Source organism: Quercus robur, chromosome 5 (genome assembly GCF_932294415.1).
Source record: "Quercus robur chromosome 5, dhQueRobu3.1, whole genome shotgun sequence".
Classification (NCBI taxonomy): Eukaryota; Viridiplantae; Streptophyta; class Magnoliopsida; order Fagales; family Fagaceae; genus Quercus; species Quercus robur.
Window position 1 is genome coordinate 22,945,458 of NC_065538.1, and position 17,159 is coordinate 22,962,616.

Consider the following 17,159-nt stretch of genomic DNA (forward strand, 5'->3'; position numbering starts at 1 on the left):
GGTCTAATGTGTTTTGTGCAAGTGTTTCAAGTTACAGGTATATATGTTCCATATTCATCACAGCTCCTAAGATTAATGATAGGGCGAGTGATATGATAGGGGGAGAAAGAGAGAAAGAGCTTTGTGCTACATTAACTATGTTTGCTTTGCTCATAGTTCATGATTATGCTTAGCTATTTAAAATATTATGTTATATTTACCTTGTATGTTTTTAGACCCCTTAAAACACAACTGAATTAATGTAGTAAATTAGCCAAGTGATTACTTAGTCCAATTTTCAGATCTTGGTTAACACAATCATATAATCATATCATGCAAAGCAGCGGAAATATAAATAACACAATGATATGATGACCCAGGAAACCACATCGGTAAAAACCTGAGGAGGATTTAACCTAGCAATCCTCAAGGTAAACCTGAATCCACTATGAAAGAATCGAAGTTTTACAATAGCAACTTAGACCACTAACATCCTATTGCTACCCACCAGTACAAACTTACTGACACGACCACGTGCAAGCTCTGAGACCATGGACTTCTTCTTTCTTGGATTCTCTAGTAAGTACAAGCACACCCGCTTGTGTTTCTTTCAGCTCTTTAGTGCAACAACTGAATGATCATCAAGCTCTCAATCAAATCTCCTTCTTGATAATCCTAAGCATGTGTGAAGGCAACCACCTCTAGATCTTACAAGAAATTCACACACAGAGCAAAATAGAGCCACTTTAAAAACATGGCTAGGGTTTGCCTTTTATACTTAGGGCAAAACATAAAATCTTACACGTTTTAATAGGCTAGGGTTGAGTTGGAAAAATTCTGCAGAAAAAACATTCTGCCCAAGATTTGATCGATCGAGTCTAAGCTTCGATCAATCGAGCCAAGCCAAAATGCACACTTAATTCTACAATAGCTCGATTCCAACTTTACCTAAAAGACACAACTTTAAGCAAGTTAAACAAAACTAAATAACTTGTTTTGATCATGGTTTGCCAACAATACACATTAGAGTTCTAATACATTAGTTCCTAAGTACTCAAAACCTAACAAACTCCCCCTTTGGCAATCCGTGACAAAACACAACTTAAAGCTCAAAGATTACAAAGAAAAGCCCTTAACAAAAAAATGCCCATTATAACAAATCCAATCCTAACTACTATCCATCAGTTGCAAGTGTAGACAACAGCTCAATTGAATCAACCTGTATATTTCCTGAAACACTAAACAACATGCATAAACACATGTGTGGAAAATACAAGTAAACAAAATAAATTCTTGATTTCACTCAACACAAAATAAAGACATATATCAATGAATAACTTATAAATATAAATCAATAAGCAGTGAAACAAGAAACATATAAAACAATAAATGTATCTCCCCCTAACATGAATAGCCCAACAAAAATACATTAAGAGCCAAAAAAGGTAAATACAAAGTGAAGCACCTAGATACAATCTAATCTCCATAAGCTCCAACAAACAAAAATCTCTCCCCCTGAGAACAAAAACCTCTACAAATGCCCTAAATGTACTCCCCCTTTTTGTGACAAAATGCCAAAGGACAATCAAAATCCATCATCAAAAGGAGGTGGCGGTGAGGATTGTCGAAACTGAGCCAACTCTACTCACATGGCACGGATCTCATCGAGCACGTCCACCAAAATCTATCCATGAGCCGCCTAAATGGTCAAGACATGATCTAATGTACGTCGAACGTCTGAATCATACGAAGTAGTCGGTGGAGGAACATCAGCATCAGCAGCAGCAGCACTAGACGCCTCAGCTGTAGCATCACCTGTAAAAGAGGGAGGAGGGGGTACAGCACCAGAAGGCTCAACTCTAGGACGCGTAGAGCCAACTCTCATATGAGTAGCCCTCTGCTTAAGGAAGGTGGCACCTATGGGAGCTACAACATGTTCGGGCTCACCAGCAGGGAAGTCATCTAAACGGAGAAACAACAAAATCCTATGAATGAAAATAGGATGAATAAGAGCATAAGCGACAGCTGAACTCCTATGAACTTCATTCAAAGAACAAAGAAACAGATGAGGAAAACTAATAGTAGCACCAGAAACAAAGGCGTACAAAAACACACATCGCTCAATAGGGATGGTGTGGAGATGAGAAATAGGCCACAAAGAATGACATGTTATCCTAAAGAAAAGATAGGTAGTCTCAGTAAGCTTAGCGGACGTGATCCGAGGATCAGAACTCCACTGGATAGAAGACCCAGTAATGTATGTCATAACGTCATCAAGGGGTGGAGACTCCTCATAAGGATAGACGGGCTGCCTAACTACTGGAACACCAAGAGCCTCAGCCACTATCCTAGGTGTAATGGTGAACTCTACACCTCGTATCCGACTCCTAACCAAGGTGTTGGTATCATAGATGTGGCAAGAGAGGTTCGAGTAGAACTCTCTAATCAAGGCAGTCGGGGGTGGATGATCTATCTCCAAAAAAGGCAACCAGCCCCTACTCTCAAAATTTTCCCTAATGGCGGGGTCTAAATCATCTAACACAACGTTCCGCTCAGCCCAAATCTTCCTCTTATAGTTCAGTTTATCATAAAACTCTCTGCTTTTGTCACTTCGAAACAACTCACTCCTAGAGGGAGACTTAGAAGAAGTGGAGGGTGTCCTATGGGCTCTAGTCTTCCTAGGTATGATGCTAAGTTAAGGACAAAGACACAAAAAAACAGAACCAAAGAGAACAGAAAGAAAAAAAACACAAAGGCAGACTGCAAGTTAGCACAAAAAAAAAAAAAATCAAAAAATCTATATGATACATGAACAGATAAATGGTATGATGCATGCTCTAATGCAATGATAATAAGTTCAATTCAAGTTTAGAAACACAAAATTGGCTTGAGCATAGAGTTTATAGCAAAAACCCCAAAATTTGAAAAACCAGTTGTTCAAAAACCAACAAATTGATCAATTGATCATTACACAAGATAAGTAACACATTTTAATGATCAGTTGAATAAATCCAACAAGCCAATTTCATCAATTTAAACCAAATTGAACAAAAACCCCAATTCGGGTAGTTTTGAGCCCTAGAAATTTCAATTTCTCACAAATCATCAAATTGATCAAATTAATTCACCAAGAACAGTTTTATATTGTCCCATAACAAAAACCCATTGATCAATTGTGAAAGAAAAGGCTTAATTCATCAAAAACCCCAAAATTTTCATAGGTTCGAAATTTCCCAAATAATGCATGATTTTATGTAGGAAACATGAAAAAAATGTAAAAGGAAGGGTATAAAAGTCTTACTGGCCTTGGGAGAGGAATACCTTGCAAAAAGAACAGAGGAAAATGACAAAAAATTGATGGTAAGCCTTGTCCGATTCGGAGAGAGAGAGAAAAGTTTGAAAAACTTTTGAAAAGTGAGTTTGAACAAGTTAAAATCAGTTTTTCAAAAAACCTGATTCACGATTTTTGATTGATTGAAATTTTAGGTTCGATTGATCGAAATAGACAGAGGCTCACCTAAATTTTTAATCACAATTTCGATTGATCGAAAAACAGCCTCAATCAATCGAAATTCTGGAAAAAACACATTTTTGAAAACACAATCAGATTTTAGACCCCTTGATAGTTTCTAAGTACTTAGGAACTAATGTATTAGAATTCTAATGTGTATTCTTGGCAAACCATGATCAAAACAGGTTGTTTAGTTTTGTTTAGACTTGCTTAAAGTTGTGTCTTGATAGTAGCACCAGAAACAGATTAACCTAGGCAATTAGCCAAGTGATTACTTAGTCAAATTAACGAATCTAGGTTAACACAAATATATCATATCAATGTATAGCAACGAAAAATAAAAAACATAACGATATGATAACCTAGGAAAACCAAACCAGTAAAAAACCTAGGGAGGATTTAACCTAGCTATCCTCAAGGTAAAAAGCAAATCCACTAGAAAGAATCGAAATTTTACAATAGTGACTTAGACCACTAACATCCTATTGCTACCCACCAGTAGAAACTTACTGATACGACCACGTGCAAGCTCCGAGACCACGGACTCCTTCTTTCTTTGGCCTTTGTAAAACAAAAACACCCACGTTTATGACTTTGAGAGATCTCACTCAAAGGTTTAGCAACACAAACTCTCCTGTTTGTGACTCCAAGACCACCCTTGAAGGTTTAGATCATCAGCACCTTTGATGACTAGAGAAGGCAGCAACTTCTACAATACCGGATCTTGAGATTCTTCATGGAATAACATCAATAGAAGACATAAGAGAGCTTTTGGGTACAAAAACCTAGATCTACAAAAGAGTCACAAGATGCACTCTAATCTCTCTAAAAAACTCTCAAAACCCCACCTAGGGTTAGCTTATAATGTCCTTTAAATATTGGAAAAAACGGCTCGCGATTTGGGCTTCAAACGGATAAGTTATGGCCTTTTTACGTTTGCTGATTTTGCTGATATGCGATTTTTGATCGATCGAAAATCACTAGCATCAATTGAGTATCAATCAAACCAAACAGCTTGTAACTCATTTTTTTTTATCCCAAACTTGAGTTTTTTGTCTTGGGCTTCAATGTAGACCATTCTAAACTAATGAGACTTAGTTTTTGTCATGTTTTGTCATGGTTTGCCAACATTACAAACTCAAAACCTAACAATCTCCCCCTTTGGCAATCCATGACAAAACACACATACAACATAATGCCCATATACAATAAAATGCCCAAATACATCACAAATCCCAATCTAAGACTTTTAACCTAGAAGTTGCAAGAAGAGGTAGAAGGTCTTGATCAGAATGTACCTGTCTTTCCTGAAACACTCAACAAACACATCATCGCATGTGTGGAAAGAAAGACATATAAACAATAATATGAAACAGAATTAAAAAAATATATATATATTCTAACTCTCCCCCTAAGTTAGATACATCAAAAAGTTTTTATATTCTCCCCCTTTCAAAAACAAATTCAACTCCTCCTAAACAAAACAAATAAGATTCTCACATTTCATTTATTTCTCCCCTTTTTTGTCACGTATTGACAAAGACAACTCAAACAAAGAGTAGAGTGATAGTAAACAAACATGAGAGGAAAAAAGAAAAAAAAAACACCATGGGAACAAAAAAACAATTCAACTCTATAAAAAATAGAGGCAACTCCCCCTATGAAGAGCAAAGATTAAAGACAAGCTTCTCTCCCTATAGAAATAGGAAAAACAAAACAAGTTTTGGGAAAAACAGTTTAGAGGAAAATTTAGGAGGCGAGGATAATATGTGACTCATAAACAGTTACATGAGTAGAGAAAAACAGTGACTCACAAACCAAACTAAAAAAATGAGGATTCACTTGAAGAAAAATATTCTCTCTTTTAATATATGCAAACTTGATACTATGTGACTCATAAACAGTTACATGAGTAGAGAAAATATTTGCACATTGATTATCCATCATATCTCTTAAGAAAAATATTTTCTACAGTTCACACATAGAAATAGCATATACTAAAAAGTACATAACTCAAAAATTAATCAATCAATTTTTTAAATCAAGTGGAGTACCCAATTTAGCAAAGTGTATGCATGTTATGTGTGAAAACAATGAGAGATATGACTGCAAAACTGCAAGATGGATATAGAAAATAGTGCACTGCATGTGAATCCTATACATAAATGATGTATGAAAAAAAATTTGGTCAAAAACTTAAAAACTGAAAATTTTTCAGTTTTGATCAGTCGAGAGATAAATTCGATTGATCGAAAATCTGGAAAAATCAGATTTTTGAAAAACAAAGCATTTTAATGCAAAAACTCCTCAAAGCACATAGTTTTATGAATGAAATGCATGAGCATGAGATTAAAAGTTTTTCAAAAACACTTGAATTCAACCTAGATCTTCCAAAAACAAATTTTTCAATCAATTTGACCCCAAGTCTCAAACTTTAAACACATTTTGCATTAAGATCAAGGAACTTTAATCTTGGATGGCAACAACAAGATCACACACAATATAATGTACTAAGTTTTGCAAAGAGTAACTTGTGTAGTGTGTGCAACTAGCAAAAACTTAAGATACATGTGAGATAATATGTGAATAGTAATTAAGCACAAATTCTACAAAATTCATCACATAGAATTTGAAAGAGACTATCACTTAAAGAGTTACATCATATAACTCCCACATCTCCTAGAAACAAGCTTGCAATCGTGTAAGTTTCTTGATTTGCCTCATATTGTACACACCAATTTTAACATTTAAACCGAGGCTACACCTTATGTTCTTTTTGTGCATGTGCTACACTTTTTCGAGCACAAAATCTTACGATATGCACTAAGGTGTTCATGATTGGCTAGTAAACAGTGGTGAGATGGTTATTTATGCCTTTCTCAAAAGGTTCAAGTTCGACAGTCAAAGACATTTGACTTTAAGATCAAGACAAAGTGATCAAAAACTATAAACATCTCCCACACAACATGCACTACAAAGCTCAAACTAGTAAAGTGCAATAAAAGAAGTTCATCCAAACTAAACAAGGTACATAAACATGTTATGTAAAGATAATATGGCCAATCCTTGATTATAAATCTAAGATGTGAAATACAAAACACAAAAAACATTTTGGTAAAAAAAATTTATGACCAAAAACTAAAAGCACACGTTATGCTAAATGAACAATGCAAATGCAATGCATGACAATGCTTAACTAAGCTATAGAGGGTACATAAACAAGAAATATCAATTTCTTAATTAACCCTTGAGTACATGTACAAACTAGTACATACTCATACAAAATCAAAAATAGCTTAGCACTTATAACACATACTATTCAAGTTTCTCCACAATGTCAAGCACGTTCTAAATCAAGAGAGAGATATTATAACTTATGTAATCCTAAAAAAAAATAAAGCAAGACACAAAAAAAATATTTTTGTCTTTTTGAAATTTTCAATGTTTTTGGATTTTTTTTTTAAAAAAAAAAACCTAAAAAACAAAACAACCAAAAACAAAAAACAAAACATGTCCACAAACAATTGAAAGAATTAAATCAGGGACAAGTCAGCAACACTCACCTTGGAGAATCTTTTCTTACCCATATAGCATGAGTCTTCGACTTTGTAGGTGAAAATCCATGAGAAGCAGAGTGTATTTGAGGGATTACACCAATCTTCTGAGAAAGACTAAAATCCTGCAAATTCCTTTCACAAGCCAACAAGCTCAAAATTTTCAAAAAAAACATGAAACAGTTTATATGAACTTATGGCAGGAGAAATATCATCACAAATCCTAGACTGAAAAACAGAATGCTTAAATTTCAGTTTATGACAATCAGGACGAATGTGACCAGAGACACCACAAAAGTGACAAACAGGAACAAGTTTAGGAATATCAATATTCTTAACAACAAATCTAGTCTTAGATTTCGGTTTTTGCCTCAACAAAGAACAATTTGGTCTAATATGACCAATAACACCACAAAGGTGACAGGTAGACACAAAAACAGATTTATTATGCTCTCTAACAGTAGGTTTAGACTTAGGTTTAGAGACTTTAGCGTCTACATCAGAACTTTTACCTTTGTCTAACCTAGCAAAGTAAGCATTTTCTTTATTATTCCTCTTAAAAGGAGAGATATAAACTTTCTCAGTTTTAGGCTTAAAAGAGACAAAAACACTTCTGTTATCAACAACAGACTTGGTACAAGTCAAATTTTCAATTTTAGCTTTAGATTCAACTAATTCTTGTTCCAAGCTTTTCATCTTCTCATCTTGAGAGGAAATTTGTTTTCTCAAAAATTCATTCTTTTTATTAGATTCATCTAATCTAACAACCAATTCCTCTTTTTCAAGATCAGCCAATTTTAACTCTCCCTTGAATTTCTTAGCAATTTTCATAGATTTCAATAATTCCTTACAAAAAGTTTTACAGGCATCAATAAAATCAACAGAAGCATGAGCAGAAACATGATAAAAAAGACACTTCAAATTATCCATGACAACAAGGGTCAAGGATTAGCTCTTAGATCAAAAGATCTAAAACAAAAGAGCAACCTGCTTTGATACCACTTGAATGTTTTTTGACCCCTTAAAACACAACTGAATTATCCTAGTAAATTAGCCAAGTGATTACTTAGTCCAAGTTTCAGATCTAGGTTAACACAATCATATAATCATATCATGTAAAACAGAGGAAATATAATGAACACAATGATATGATAACCCAAGAAATCACACCGGTAAAAACCTAAAGAGGATTTAACCTAGCAATCCTCAAGGTAAACATAAATCCACTATGAAAGAATCGAAGTTTTACAATAGTGACTTAGACCACTAACATCCTATTGCTACCCACCAGTACAAACTTACTAACACGACCACGTGCAAGCTCTGAGACCACAGACTCCTTCTTTCTTGGATTCTCCAGCAAGTACAAGCACACCTTCTTGTGTTTCTTTAAGCTCTTTAGTGCAACAATTGAATGATCATCAAGCTCTTAATCAAATCTCCTTCTTGATAATCCTAAGCATGTGTGAAGGCAACCACCTCTAGATCTCACAAGAGATTCACACACGCAGTAAAATAGAGCTTCTTCAAAAACGTGGCTAGGGTTTGCCTTTTATACTCAGGGCAAAACATAAAACCTTACACATTTTAATAGGTTAGGGCTGAGTTAGAAAAATTCTGCAGAAAAAACATTCTGCCTGAGATTCAATCGATCGAGTCTAAGCTTCGATCGATCGAGCAAGGCTGAAATGCACACTTAATTCTACAACAGCTCGATTCCAACTTTACATAAAAGACACAACTTTGAGCAAGTCTAAACAAAACTAAATAACCTGTTTTGATCATGGTTTGCCAACAATACACATTAGAGTTCTAATACATTAGTTCCTAAGTACTTAAAACCTAACATACCTTATTGCTTTGTAGCATTTTTTTGGGTACTTTTAGATATTGATATTATGTCTTGAGTACTTCACACTTGTGCCCTAGTAGGATCTTGTTCCTAGATGCATATACTTCACGTATTTTGAATTGGTCGTGTGTTGGACATATAAGTGATCATAAGTGATTGCTATTTGTTTGCACGTCCGGATGAACACTTACTTGCTAAATGTTCATTGTAGTCATTCTTTAATGACTGAACTTGTTTGATCAAGTTTTTGTTTACATGATATCTAATGTTTACATACTTGATCGCACTATCCTTGCTCATGTTCATACCTTGTATTCAACTTGTCATAAGCTTAATGAAAGTTTTGTTTGTGTGCTAGTGTTTCAGGTTACAGGTATAAACGTGCAAGTGCTTCACAGTTTCTAGATTTAGGTGCGAGTGAGTTTTGCCATTGTTCCCAAACTCACGTTTAAGTCTAGAGTTTGTTATAGGGTGTTTTGTCATGGAATAGCCAAAGGGGGAGATTGTAAAGTTGTGATTTACAATTATGTTTTATGTTGGTTTTATCCCATGACAAAAAGTGTTGTAATTGTTTTAATTTTATTCCTTGTATTTTGTGGGATTTTATTGTATTGGGTTTAGTATCAAGTTGGTGAAGAATCAGTGGATTTCGCGAAAAGCTCGTGAGAAGCTAAGTCGCGAAAGAGCCATGTGAGGAGCACATGACTGGAAGCTGAAGAGTCATGCCAAGCTGTCGTTTTCGCAAGTGTCTCGTGGGTATGGCCTTCCCGCGAGATAGTTGCGAAACATTCTGCCTGGAGGTTTTTTAAAGAGTGACTTCTTACCCTTTACCCATACTATATATACCTTCATTACCCACAAATGTAAATGAGGCTATTCAGAGAGAAAAACCCTAGATAGGTTTTCTACAATACACACCCATCTTTTTGAGAGAGAGCTACTCATCCTTAGTGAGAAATCATTGTAGCCTCTTCTCCTTCCCTCTCCCATTATCATACCTTGAGAGGAGATTTGTACCCAAACACAATCCACACCTTTTCAGTGTAGTGAGTATTTTTGGTGCTGCTGGGAAGTATTAGAAGAAGCCAAGGATGGCAGATGCAACATGGAGCTTGTTGCGGGATCCGGAGAGCTAGATAAGACAGGGTTTCGAGAAGCCTTGTTGGAGTAGGAGTTTGGAGGGCTTAGGTACAGTGGGTAGATTAGGTTTGGAGGGTCTCTTGCTAACCCATGTATCCTAACTGATTGTCTAGTGGATCAATTATCGCTTGGAGGGCGGCAGAGAGGTTTTTCGCCGAGTTCTTCAGTTTCCTCTTCGATAACACATCGACATGTTATTTGTGTTTGCATTCCTCTTCCCTACTCTTTTACATTTCTTTGTACTGCTGTGATTATATGAATATGTGTTAGATTAGCTTGTTTGTTTATCCATTCGCATTTACACTATTCCATACTTAGAATTAAGTTAGTGTAAAATCTATCAAGCCGTAACTTTTATTTGGGGGTCTAAATAGCTCTTGTGTTTTTAACACATTTTTTGAGCTTTCAAAGTTCATCTGAAAAATCACAAAAAAGGAACTTAGAAAGAGAAGAGATTGAACCATAACTAAGTGACAAAGATTTAAAAAGGAGAAGGAAGAAAGAACTCACATCATCAATTGTCAGGTTATCAATCACCAAGTGCCAAATCTCCAAAGAACGCTTGGAGGGTATAGACAAACGATGTTTGGGCAACCAACGGAGAAATCTAGGAAAAATGCCAGCAACTTCCTCCCGAATTTCAAGACCAACTCCAAAATACTCATACATCAAGACCTAAAAAATTCACAACAGCATTACCACATAGCCAAAATAATTTTTCTCCACCAACACATAGCCAAAATAAATACCAAACCTCACCTACCAAACAAATGGAGCCCTGCCCAAGCTTGAAAGGCTTCTCCTAGAGAGGTGGGTCATGAAATGAATCAGAGTAGCATAGGCCATGCCGCCCTAGTCATAATTCCGGATTTGTTCAATTTTTCTCAAGCTCCCCAAGTAGCGCATATTTACAATACTGCCTAAATCCGGACACAGAAAGGTCCCAATAAATGGAAGTATGAACATGCGGGCACCCTTTGCCACAGTCTCACATTGGGGAATATTCTCGCATAGCCAAGACAAAGGGATGTTGTTACTCCTTATTCTAGAAGGCACTATACCTAGAAGTTTCTTAAGCTCAGTTGAAGTAAATGAATCATTGGTCAGAATTGTTTTACCACCCAATCTCAGACCGATGATAACAGAGAAATCATAAGGTGTCAACATTACCTCCCCAATGCCTGGAAAATGGAAGGTACAAGGAGTGTCCCAAAAGCGCTCTACCAAGGCGAGAAGTAACTAAAGATCTTTTTACTCATGTGTCTCATGATTTAATAAAACTTCGAAGAAAGTACCAAAGCTTGCTTCATTGATGATGTTTTTGATGCAAGGAGACAATGGTGCCTATGCACTTTTCAACATTTGGAGACTGCCTCAACTCTTGAGACTCTGCAACATAAAAGTTCAACTTATCAATTTCCATAATTAAAACCCACGTGACTAGAAAATCCATACAAAAAAAATATTCTCACAACCAATGCCCCACCACCACAAAAAATCAATGCCCCACCAAAATTTCACCACAATCAAATTTTTTCACATATCTATACACAATTACCAAATTTTTCCATAGCCATGCAAAAAGAAAAATTCCTACATGACCAAGACAAAAATTCCCACAAGTACATGCACAAATAAATTCTCGTATAGCCAAAATCATAACCACACAATTTCTCCAAGAATCAACATCACATACCCAACAAAATTTTTCCACAAGTCAAAATTTCATACCCACAAAATTTGCCCATCTCCACAAATATATCCACACACATACCCACAAAAGTTTGTCATATAAGCCTAACCCAAAATTTTCACCATGCCAATACTCCCAAAATCCAAACCAAAATTCATCCAACAACATCACAATTTACCTACATTGTCAAAATTCCAAAAGCCACCAACATTGTCCAAGTTGCACCATGATCAAAGAAAAAGCAACACTTCAAGAATGCTCTAAAGCCAACATCTTCAAACATGATCAATCACACAATGCCCCAAAATTTCAACAATGACAATATCTCACCATGAGACTTTCAATAAAACATGCAACAACATTTTTCCAAGCAAAGAAACCAAAGAAAAACTCACCCTAGTGTCTAAATGACAATATGGATCATGGGTCCTAGGGTCTTGAAGAAGTCCATCATCATCATGCCACTCAAATGTTGGATCATATTTCTTACCATGAAAAGCAAGAAAAGAAGATCCCTTGGAGGAAGAAGCCATTTTGATGCAAAGAAAATGGGTGTGTGATGAAAATGCTCAAAATACAAAGATCTAAAGAAAAATTGATGGAGATGGATGAAGGAAGGTGGAGAAGCTTAGAAAAGTGTTTTCTGTGAGAAGAAATGGTGAGATGAAGAAGAAAAATCAAGAGGAAGAAGGAGGTGAATAGTGCCAATGGAGGAAGAAAAGTTGATGAAGATGAAGTAAAAAATAAAAGAGAGAGACAAGGAAGTGGGGGGGGGGGGGGGGGGGGGATTTCAGCCCCTACACACTTAAACTCAACAAAGTTGAGTTAGCTCAGTCAATTTGAGTTGACTTAGTCAACCCAAAAAAAAAAAAAAATCTTTTTGAAAGTTTTCAAGTATCTTTCAAAATCCAAATTTTCATTCCCAAATTTTCAATCTCACATTCTCAATGCCCAAGTTTTAAACATAATATTTAGTTTTCCAAAAAAAAAAAAAAAAGTTCAAACCTCAGATTTCATGATCAAAATTCCAAACCTTAATTTTCAAAATTTTAAGGCTCAAAATTTCGAATCTTAAGTTCCTGATTTCAAGAAAAAAAATTTAGGTATCAAAGTCTCAAAATTTGAAATAAAAATTTCAAAACTTCCAAGTTTAAAAAATCAAATGTTTCTCAAAAGAAAAATCTTTTGTCAATTAAACTTTTCTTGATAAAGTTCAAATCAAGAATGAGCAAATGAAAATCACACATATCAGAAATAGTGGGACCATGAAGCACCAATCAATTAAAGTCTAATTCTAAATTTTGACTTTTTGCAGGCAACAATTCCAAATCCAGATCAAAGTAGAAGAAGACCTTGGATTATCATTCCAACAATTTCAGATCAAAGTAGAAGAAGACCTTCGATCATTATTCCAACAAAAATTTTAGATTAGAGTAGAAGAAGACCTTTAATCGACATTATAACTCCAGATCAAAGTAGAAGAAGATCTTTGATCATCATTCCAACAATTCCATATCAGAGTAGAAGAAGACCTTTGATCGCCATTTCAACAACTCCAGATCAAAGTAGAAGAAGACCTTTGATCGACATTATAACTCTAGATCAAAGTAGAAGAAGATCTTTGATCGTCATTCCAACAATTCCAAATCAGAGTAGAAGAAGACCATTGATCGTCATTTCAACAAATTTAGATCGAACTAGAAGAAGACCATTGATCATCATTCCAACAATTCCAAATCAGAGTAGAAGAAGACCTTTGATCGCCATTTCAAAAAATCTAGATCAAAGTAGAAGAAGACCTTTGATTATCATTCCAACAATTTCAGATCAGAGTAGTTTAAGACCTTGATCGCCATTTCATCAATTCTAGATCAGAGTAGAAGAAGACCATTGATCGGCATTCTAACTCTAGATCAAAGTTGAAGAAGACCTTTGATCGTCGTTCCAACAATTCCAGATCAGAGTAGAAGAAGACCTTTGATCGCCATCTAAATAAATCCAGATCGAAGTAGAAGAAGACCTTTGATCGCCATTTAAATAAATCCATATCGAAGTAGAAGAAGACCTTTGATCATCATTCCAACAATTCCAGATCAAAGTAGAAGAAGACCTTTGATCGCCATTTCAACAAATGCAAATCAACGTCGAAGAAGACCTTTGATCGTCATTCCAACAATTCCAGATCAAAGTAGAAGAAGACCTTTGATCATCATTCCAACAATTCCAGATCAGAGTAGAAGAAAACCTTTGATCGCCATTTCAACAAATCCAAATCAAAGTAGAAGAAGACCTTTGATCGTCATTCCAACAATTCCTGATCAAAGATCAAAGCAGAAGAAGACCTTTGATCGTCATTCCAACAATTACAGATCAGAGTAGAAGAAGACCTTTGATCGCTATTTCAATAATTCCATATCAGAGCACAAGAAGACCTTTGATCGACATTATAACTCCAGATCAAAGTAGAAGAAGACCTTTGATCATCATTCCAACAATTCCAGATTAGAGTAGAAGAAGACCTTTGATTGCCATTTCAATAAATCCATATCAAAGTAGAAGAAGACCTTTGATTGTCATTCCAACAATTCCAGATCAAAGTATAAGAAGACCTTTGATCATCATTCCAACAATTCCAAATCAGAGTAGAAGAAAACCTTTGATCACCATTTCAACAAATCCAGATCAAAGTAGAAGAAGACTTTTGATCATTATTCCAACAATTCTAGATCAAAGTAGAAGACCTTTGATCTTCATTCCAACAATTTCAGATCAGAGTAGTAGAAGACCTTTGATCATCATTTCAGCAATTCCAGATCAGAAGAAGACCTTTGATCGACATTATAACTCTAGATCAAAGTAGGAGAAGACCTTTGATCATCATTCCAACAATTCCAGATCAGAGTAGAAGACGACCTTTGATCGCCATTTCAACAGTTCCAAATCGAAGTAGAAGAAGACCTTTGATTATCATTCCAACAACTCCAGATTTGAGTAGAAGAAGACCCTTAATTGACATTATAACTCCAAATCAAAGTAGAAGAAGACCTATAATCGTCATTCCAACAATTCCAGATCAAAGTAGAAGAAGACCTTTTATCGTCACTCCAACAATTCCAAATCAAAGTACAAGAAGACCTTTGATTGTCATTCCAACAATTCCAGATCAAAGTAGAAGAAGACCTTTGATCGCTATTCCAACAATTCTAGATCAAAGGAGAAGAAGACCTTTGATCGTCATTCCAACAATTCCAGATCAGAGTAGAAGAAGACCTTTGATCACCATTTCAACAATTCCAAATTGAAGTAGAAGACCTTTAATTGACATTACAACTCCAGATTGAAGTAGAAGAAGACCTTTAATCGCCTTTTCAGCAATTCCAAATCAAAGTAGAAGAAAACCTTTGATCGTCATTCCAGCAATTCCAAATCAGAGTAGAAGAGGAGCTTTGATCATCATTTCAACAAATCCAGACCAAAGTAGAAGAAGACCTTTGATCGTCATTTCAACATTTTCAAATCAAAGTAGAAGAAGATCTTTGATTGTCATTCCAACAATTCCAGATCAAAGTAGAAGAAGACCTTTGATCTTCATTCCAACAACTCTAGATCAAAGTAGAAGAAGACATTTGATTGACATTTCCATTCCAGATCAAAGTAGAAGAAGACCTTTGATCATCATTCCAACAAACTCTAGATTAAAGTCGAAGTGGACCTTTGATCGCCATCCTAGACAACTCCATTTTCAAAGATCAGAATTGAAAGTTTCTTGATCACCCCACTTGTCAAGAATCATTTCCGGAATCATCAACTACCAGCTAAGTCCGGTATTTTCATTTTTTTGTCAAAAGATAAAGTTTGTTCTATGTTTCCAAGATTTTAGGTTCGAGGGATAGGTAAACTTTGAAAATTCAACCTCAATTAAATCATGGTCGCTAAAATCAGTGTCTTTGTTTTATATTGACATTCGCTTTTCAAGTTCTGTCAATGAGGGGCATTTTTTAGGCACTCAATTTCGCACCCATGATTTAATCAAGGAAAATGATTTGAATGACCATCCATGTACCTCAAAAATCATGATTGCATTACATGCATCAACTTGTTCTTGCATTACATGCATCAACTTTTCTTTGCATTACGTGCATTAATTCATTCATTGCATACCATAAAAATGATCTTAAGATTCTAACGGTCGCAATGGTTTTTATGGTGTCCAAATCGGACCATTGGATTGAAAGATATCGCATGATCAAGTTTCCACAGTCAACATGCATTGCGTCTAGGTAAGGTCGACCACACATGATTGGTTTAAATTAATTCTAATTGGTTAAACTATTAAAATTAATAAAATAATTCTGTGATTGGTTGATAATTAGTGTTTAAAATAAGGATGCATGCATAGGAATAAAAATGGTGATTGGATAACAATAAAATTGTGGATAATATGAACTTTATCAAGATTTATTTTAGGGTATTTATCTACAAGATAATTGTTCTTAAATAGCCTTATTCATAAAAGAGGTGAAAAATCATAGATGGAGGATGAAAACACGTCTAGTAACAAGGATTGGTCAAAAAACCCTAGAGGAGGAGTCCAAATGGCACCTAAACACGAAAGAGTGTTTGGCGTCCAAAGGCCAATTTGGCACTTTTAGAGTGTCGAATGGTACTCTAAAAGGGCTGAATTTTCCTTTGTTGGGCTTTGTCCTAACGGCCTTTGGGTGATGATAATGCATACCCTTTTCAATCTTTTTACAAAAGGATGCGTTCAGATTCACACTCTAATAATCCGTGCCTATTTTTTAGAGTGCTTTGACCTCTATAAATAGAGACTGAACCTCATAATTGAGCACTTTTTTTTACACTCTGGGAGGCATACGTTTTAAGCTCTCAAATTGCACATATTTTCTGTTCCCCTCTCTGAGTGTTGCTGCTTAAATTAGGGTTTTTAGGTTTCAAAGAGAATTGCATAAATTTCTTTGAAACCTAAAACATCCTCTTAAGAAGAAGTGCTCATGCAAGAGGTTGCTTCCTAACCCTTTTGTTTTAATGCTTCTCTTATCATGATGATGTATGTTTAATTGTTTTAGATATTCATATTCTACTTTGTTAATTTAGTTTATGAAAATACGTTCATTGATATAATCTGTTTCTTAGTTTTAAAGATCTGCATGTAATCAACTCTTTTTCTTAAAATAAAAACAGATCTGCATCTTCCTTAGATGTAGATCTGAATTTTTCTTCAAAATAAAACGGATCTCATCTTCCTTAGATGCATATCTGAAATTTTCTTCAAAATAAAACGGATCTCATCTTCCTTAGATGCATATCTGAATTTTTCTTCAAAATAAAACGGATCTCATCTTCCTTAGATGTAGATCTGATTTTTTTAATCAAAACTGATTTGTATCATCCTTAGATACAGATCTAAAT

At 35.2% G+C, this 17,159-nt stretch overlaps 1 protein-coding gene across 1 annotated transcript in view; it reads left to right on the forward strand.

Annotated features, from left to right (window-relative positions):
- The window catches only part of LOC126725536 (coatomer subunit beta'-1-like), a 76,764-nt gene that overhangs the window by 30,513 nt on the left and 29,092 nt on the right, over window positions 1-17,159 (forward strand). The gene's annotated exons all lie outside the window — the stretch shown is intronic.